Consider the following 7,189-nt stretch of genomic DNA (forward strand, 5'->3'; position numbering starts at 1 on the left):
ATAATAATAAGCCTCATCAGAAAGAAAACAAGTGTGCTGATCCCAAGGGCTAACTGAGAGACGAGGTCCGAGTCCAGTCCGAGGTCAAGGGTGCGGTATGGAGGCTGTCCATCAAAGCTGAAGCGGGGTCCAAGGCAGGGAGTCAGGGGAGGTCAGGAACTCTGGCAGAAGAGCAGAACAGGGTGCAGGCAGGAACTAGCAACCAACAATGTTGCTCCCGCAACCTGGGACTGGGGCTGGCTGGCTTTTATCTGCCCTGAGGCATAGGGCGGCCCCAGTCCACAGGTGCCTCGCCTCTCCTGGCCTGAAGGCAAGCACTTCTCCTGCAGGAACTTAGTTCCCTCCATCTCTCTGCCCTGAGCCTCTGCAGCTCAGGAGAGGCTGGAGGGTTACCGGACCCAGAGGCAACCTCAGCTTCCCCTGACAGGGCTGAGAGTGGAGCACCTGCAGGCAATGGGTCCTCCATCACCTCAGGAGCCAGAGCAGACTCAGCTGATGCCTGCACCTGAGGATCCAGCACAGGTGAGGACCCTTCAGGCTCAGGCCCCAGCCCCGGCTCAGCTGGTTCTGGAGGCGGGGACTCCTGTGCAGGCTGAGATTCCTCAGGTTCAGCCTCTGAGTCCAAATCCCAGGCCATCACAATAAGCAACTTTGGGAGAGGTAGAATCAGCACACATATTGTCAAGGCTTCGGGAAAGCTATATCTCCCCCGGTTGCAGCAAGAGCCTAGAAAACAAGGTAGAGTCCTTTTTAATGAGTTTATTCATTCATAATAGTGAGAGACACAGCAAGCCCTGATAATGGCATTGCTCCAGCTGGGCTCCTCCTTCCTCCTTCTTAGCAACAGCATCTCCCCTTACGGTGGCCGTTTGTGGCCAATTGTCTCTAACTCCTGTACTCTTAATGAATGCCGAGTTCTGGGAGAAGGGGGGTCAGAAATACCCTCCAGTGACAACGTGTCAGCTGGTTGCCCTGCCTCTGTTCCCTCTCCCCGTTCTTCTAACACTTACCAACTCCATTGTTGGTCTATCTCTGAGCTGTGACCTTTCTCAAACTCCTCAAACCCCTGCTGGAAATCAATGCTGCATTACTCTTCTCCTGCAGTGTCAGTAGAACGGTGTGTGTGTGTGGTTGTGGGTGTGATCTCCACCATTCCTCTTCCCTCTCGTCCCCTTGAGTCCAATTCCTGACACATATGAAACTCCCAAAACTTTCTTAGTGAGGGGCCCAAATTTTGGTCTCATTAGAGCAGAAGACACCATGAAGCTCTTGCTTGCTAACCTCATCAGCAGTTCCTCACAAGCACAGGCTATTTACACTATTCACACTTCTTGAGCATACCTACGTCGCTGGATGTGGGAAGGTGCTGTGGTCTAAACCACCAAGCCTCTGGGGCTTGCCAATTGGAAGGTTGGCAGTGATGGATTGAGCTCCGGTTGCTCTATCCCAGCCCCTGCTAACCTAGCATTTCGAAAGCATTCCACTGTGAGTAGATAAATAGGTACCATGGCGGCAGGAAGGCAAATGGCATTTCCGTGCACCAGAAGCGGTTTAGTCATGCTGGCCACATGACCTGGAGAGGAAAAGCTGTCTGTGGACAAATGTCAGCTCCCTCGGCCTGAATAGCAGAGATGAGTACTGCACCCCATAGTCAAAATCAACTGTCCAGGGGTCCTTTACCTTTATCCTTTTACCCTTATGTGGGAAAGAAGCAGAACTTTTCAGCACTGTATTGAGGTAATGCTTTCCCTAGATTATACTACTAATTCTTTCTTTGGCGATCACTCGTAGCCGAATAAGATTGTCTTCCATAAACACGGTTTTAACAGTGAGTCTGTAAGTGACTGTGGAGGCCAATTCTGGATCCACACGTCCTTCCACAGTGGGGACATTGGTTTCCGGTCGGGAGTTGATCATGGTGTGGATTTGCCAAGCGTGCCTTCCTCCTAGCAGGTTTCTCCCTTGTGTCCTGAGTTCGAGTGTCTTCAAAGCCCATGACACCTTTGGTAAAGGCTGCTCTCCAACTGGAGCGCTCGCAGGCCAGTGTTTCCCAATTGTTGGTGTTTATACTACATTTTTTTAGATTTGCCTTGAGACAGTCTTTAAACCTCTTTTGTTGACCACCAGCATTACGCTTTCCATTTTTAAGTTCGGAATAGAGTACTTGCTTTGGAATACGATAATCAGGCATCTCCACAACATGACCAGTCCAATGAAGTTGATGTTGAAGAATCATTGATTCAATACTGGTGATCTTTGCTTCTTCCGGTATACTACTACAGGCTACTTGGGGTATTGTCAGAATGCTGCCCCACAAACTATACGCACATAGGAAACTATTGTGTCAGGGAGGCTAGGTAGAACTTTTCCTGCAGTAAAACTTAAAAAAAAAAAATGTTGAGGGAGTTTTATCTGTGGGAGAATATTGAGCTAATGCTGGAAGGAGGTGTTGAATTGTCTGCATGCGTGCAAGAAATGTCCTTTGTTCTCTTCCACGTTTTGGGGCATAGGTACAGATTTCAGGAATGGGAGCAAAACTTGCCATTGCTCCTCAACACACCTCTTGTGCTTGCAGCTTCCATTTTTGTTTTCCAAGAATGCCCAGAGTGATGCTACTTCATGATCCAGCTTCATTTGAAGTATTTGGACGCTCTAAGATATCCTACAGGTCTATACAGGGGCTGGTGGTCTTTCAGGTAACCTGGTCTCAAGTTGTGCAGGAGCTCTCCTGTTAGGTGGTGGGTGTAAATCTGCAACACTTTATTAGTGGCCCCACTTGTAATGTACTTTAATTGCAGAACTTGCTGTTTGTAGTTGGGGAATGTGTCACATTTAATGAAGAATTCACAGAATTCGGATAAGTCACGCTCTGTGTTGGTTTGCACAATGCTGAATATCAGAGTAAACTAGACCATGGTTATTCCGACTGAGGGAACTGTGGTGACAGTATCAAATAATTTTATACACAAAAGGAAATGCTTTATAGAGACATGGTCTGACAGCTTCTCTGTGTTGCGTGTTCTCCAGCTGTCAGCATCTACTTGTAGTGTAATTTTGTATAATCTGCTTAGATATTCATGGGAAAATTCAACATTCACATTCTATGCTCTTGTCACATTTATTTATATTGCATGAGTTGGGTCATCTGAGCATTTAAACACTAAATGAGTGCATTCTTTTTTTCTTTTCTTTTTACTGATCCACAGACAGGTACTGCCATTTGGAAAGCAGGGAAAGGATCATCTGCCTGGCCTTAAAATGAATATATAATAATGTTTCTAAACAAACTGGAAGGATGTTTTCTGAGATCTGGAGACATAGTGGGTGGATCTGCCAAACTGCAAGACTGAATTATTGTATTATGTCTCTACAGGATGCATTCTGGTACATTTGAGAATTCATGAAAAGGAGAAGCATGCTGCTGTATACCTTTACCTGAGAGTAAGTTCCATGGAACTCAACAGGACATTTTTTAGTGGAGCTTTCTGCAATATAGGATTACACTGCAAGGATCAGTACCCAACACACTGTCTATGATGTGCTTTCCCTAGCAGCAGAGATGGTGTATACACACACCCCGTCATGAACATGAAATAATGTGCAATAAAACACATGTACTATTTATGTTCATTGGCCTGATTCTCAAGATCCCCTCCCCACCCTTTTTATTTGAGGTAGAAAAACCCACACAAAATAGCCCTCTGCACTTCAGTTCAACATAACAGGCATTTCAGGGAGTTGGACTAGATGCCTCTTGGAGTCAGAATCTACAGTTCTGTGATTCTATGATCTATTAACGAACTGCGTCGCTGAAACACCTGTAGTGCTTTTCAATTCCATTGTTGTGGGGCAAACATGGCATCTTTTCATCCTTATTTACAAGGACTAATGAGATTAGATAGTATTGATCTAATTCAGGCACGTCCAACTCCCAAGAGACTGCGATCTACTCACAGTATAAAAAGACCAGCTTTGATCTACCCATTGTCATTGCCTGGAGTTGTTGAACTTTTTTTAGGGGAGGGTTGGCCAAAGGCAGTCACTCCATACCGCAATCTGCCTGGGAAACCCCCACGATCTACTGGTAGGTCACGATCTACCTGTTGGACATGCCTGATCTACTTGAATAAGGGCTACATTCTTCTGAAGTCGTTCTCTCCATGAGAAGTTAGGGAGGCATCAGTTTCTTCTAGACTAGATTCTTTTCCTTTCCTAAGCTGAACTGAGGGCTCATTCATGCACCCATTTCCAGTGCAGGAAGTGACATGAGTTGTGCCTTAAAACTTTTCACCAGGACTTATCACTAGAGTAAATGGTCAGGAGTTACATGTATTCCCGTAGAGTGTAGACAGTTAAGGTCAGATGCTCTACATAATGTCATCCTTCGTCTCAGAAAGTAGCTAGGCACTTGGGAAGATGCAGACTTGATCCCGGAATGTCCCACTTTTCCTTAAAGGTAAAGGTAAAGGGACCCCTGACCATTAGGTCCAGTCGTGGCCGACTCTGGGGTTGTGGTGTTCATCTCGCTTTATTGGCCGAGGGAGCCGGCGTACAGCATCCGGGTCATGTGGCCAGCATGACTAAGCCGCTTCTGGCGAACCAGAGCAGTGCATGGAAACACCGTTTACCTTCCCGCCGGAGTGGTTCCTATTTATCTACTTGCACTTTGACGTGCTTTCAAACTGCTAGGTTGGCAGAAGCAGGGCCCCAGGAACGGGAGCTCACCCCGTCACGGGGATTCGAACTGCCGACCTTCTGATCGGCAAGTCCTAGGCTCTGTGGTTTAACCCACAGCTCCACCCGCGTCCCCACTTATCCTTAGGACATCTCTATTTTCACCAGGGAAATGTTGGAGGGTATTGAAGATGTGCAGCCTGATCTTACACTTTCCTCAGAAAGTTTCCTCAGAAGTAAGTCCTACTGTGTTCAGTGGGGTCTATTTTTAGGTGATTGCAGACTAGGATAATATTCCTTGAATTAACTAAGGACTGTTCCATAAACATATCTTTCAGCCAGTGGACCATGTTGATTATAGCCCGCACACAAATACTGGAGGCATGGAGCTACTGCCAAGTTCAAAACATGCAAAGCGTATGCGGAATCACCACAGAGTAGATCCCAGAGGGATGGATCCTGGAGAAAGCAAAAACAAAAAAAACAGCAAAACAACACCACAACTACTTGAAATTACTATTTGGAGTTTCTGTTGTAACCCTCAGTGGAGGCGTTTGGTACACAATCCTGTGTGAAAATAGGTATGTGAACACGGAAACATTAGCTAAAGTGGTACTTCAGGTTAAGAACAGGTTCAGGTTAAGAACAGACCTCCGGAATGAATTAAATTCTTAACCTGAGGTACCACTGTACTCAACTTAGCCCCAAGAAGCTGGTTGGATGAGTCTTTTGATGTACAGTGGTACCTCGGGTTACAAACGCCTCAGGTTACAAACACTTTGGGTTACAAACTCCGCTAACCCAGAAGTAGTACCTCGGGTTGAGAACTTTGCCCCAGGATGAGAATGGAAATCATGTGCAGACGGCGCAGTGGCAGTGGGAGGCCCCATTAGCCTCAAGTTAAGAACAGTTTCAGGTTAAGAACGAACCTCCGGAACGAATTAAGTTCATAACCCGAGGTACCACTGTATCTTCATCCAAAGGCTGGTTCAAGTGCAGCTTTGATGCTTGGAACTTGATTTTGTTTGCAGACCAAATATGAGAACTCCAGTTCCAAGGAGATGAATATCACAGGCATGTTTGTCTTGCTAAGAAAAGAAAACCTTTTCAGTCAATTACTAGACATCCTTGTGTTCTATCTCCGTTTTAAGCCAGCATTTCTCTCTTTGATCCTTTGCGCCTGTAACATATATTCTTTATAGGAATCATGCTTCTTCTTTAATGCCATCATTTTTGCTTGTAAGAAATATTTTGTAATTACGGTCTCTCAAAACACACCAGCATAGAGCGGAGAGAGGAAACATTCCCAATTCTATCAGCGCTGGTGTTAATTATTTTAGGCAGGCTGTCATTTATGTTTTCTAAAGTGGATTTTGTTCGTGCAGTCAGGAACATTGCTTAGCACAGAATTAATTAATCATTATAAATACAAAACCTGCAGTATCAGCTCCTGCATTCAGGAAGGTTTCAAGAGGCAAGGTTGAAGGAGTCAATAGGCTGCTGTGGGGAATCATTTTTTTCTCCATCAGATACAAGGACAATTAAATTATGCACTTAATCTTTACAGGGACACTTATTTCAAGTATCATTGGCAAAAAAAGGAATATATTGGAAAAGGATGCCTTGCTTGAAATGAATGTATCTAACAACACATTGCCATAAAGAAAAATGTGACATTAAACATGAGTGGTAGTGGAAATATCAGGAAAATTAGACTAGAATTCTAGCTAAAGCAAATTAAGATTCACTCAAACGCCCCACAGTAGCACTGAGCAGAAATCACTAACCATTTCAGTCCCAGGCCCTGCCTTTTGATCCCGGTTTGTAAGCTGAGATCCAAGTTGCTTCCAAATGTAGCCCTTTGGGCTGGAATTACAATCCTTTGTTCACACTCCCTCCCTTTCTTTTACTAGTCATTCAGATGACATTGTTGTCTTACCAGTGATCATTAGGTTTTTGCTGGTAAAATGCATTTGTAGCACCAGCCTGTCTAGTGTAGACATACAAAGAGCCATTGACCTTTACCTAAGGACACCTGTGCCTTTAAACAAACACTTCCCATTGGCAAATTGGGCCAGTTGCTATTGCTTCCTGATGGGCATGGTTTGGGAAGCAAGCATAGTGAACCTATTAACAGCCAGAATAGTCTATCTTACATACCCCACTGTTTGTTTCTGACTTCTTTGACGGAGGACCAGGTTTGATGAGGCCCTAAGCTACTGAAGGTGATGGGGCCGTTTATATGTCCAGCTGTCCTTTGTCAAAAACAAATTGTCGCTGTTTTTTGTGTTAAATATATGCTATATGGTAATTTATGGACCTAATAGGTATCTAAAGCCATTTGCACATAACAAAATGTTTATTTTATCAAAGTAATTGTTGAACTGAAATACAATTAAGAAGAAGTATTGCCAAAGAATTGATGCTTTTGAATTATGGTGCTGGAGGAGACTCTTGAGAGTCCCATGGACTGCAGGAAGATCAAACCTCTCCATTCTGAAGGAAATCAGCCCTG

At 44.8% G+C, this 7,189-nt stretch overlaps 1 long non-coding RNA gene across 1 annotated transcript; it reads left to right on the plus strand.

Annotated features, from left to right (window-relative positions):
* The first annotated feature begins 1,631 nt into the window (after window positions 1–1,631).
* On the plus strand, window positions 1,632–5,303 carry LOC308485576. The gene is made up of 3 exons (XR_013990625.1): window positions 1,632–1,737; window positions 3,374–3,441; window positions 5,013–5,303. It is a non-coding gene; the product is annotated as an uncharacterized lncRNA (long non-coding RNA).
* Window positions 5,304–7,189: the final 1,886 nt, after the last annotated feature.

This window comes from Podarcis pityusensis (genome assembly GCF_964106645.2).
Source record: "Podarcis pityusensis genome assembly, chromosome: 9".
In the NCBI taxonomy this organism is placed as follows: domain Eukaryota; kingdom Metazoa; phylum Chordata; class Lepidosauria; order Squamata; family Lacertidae; genus Podarcis; species Podarcis pityusensis.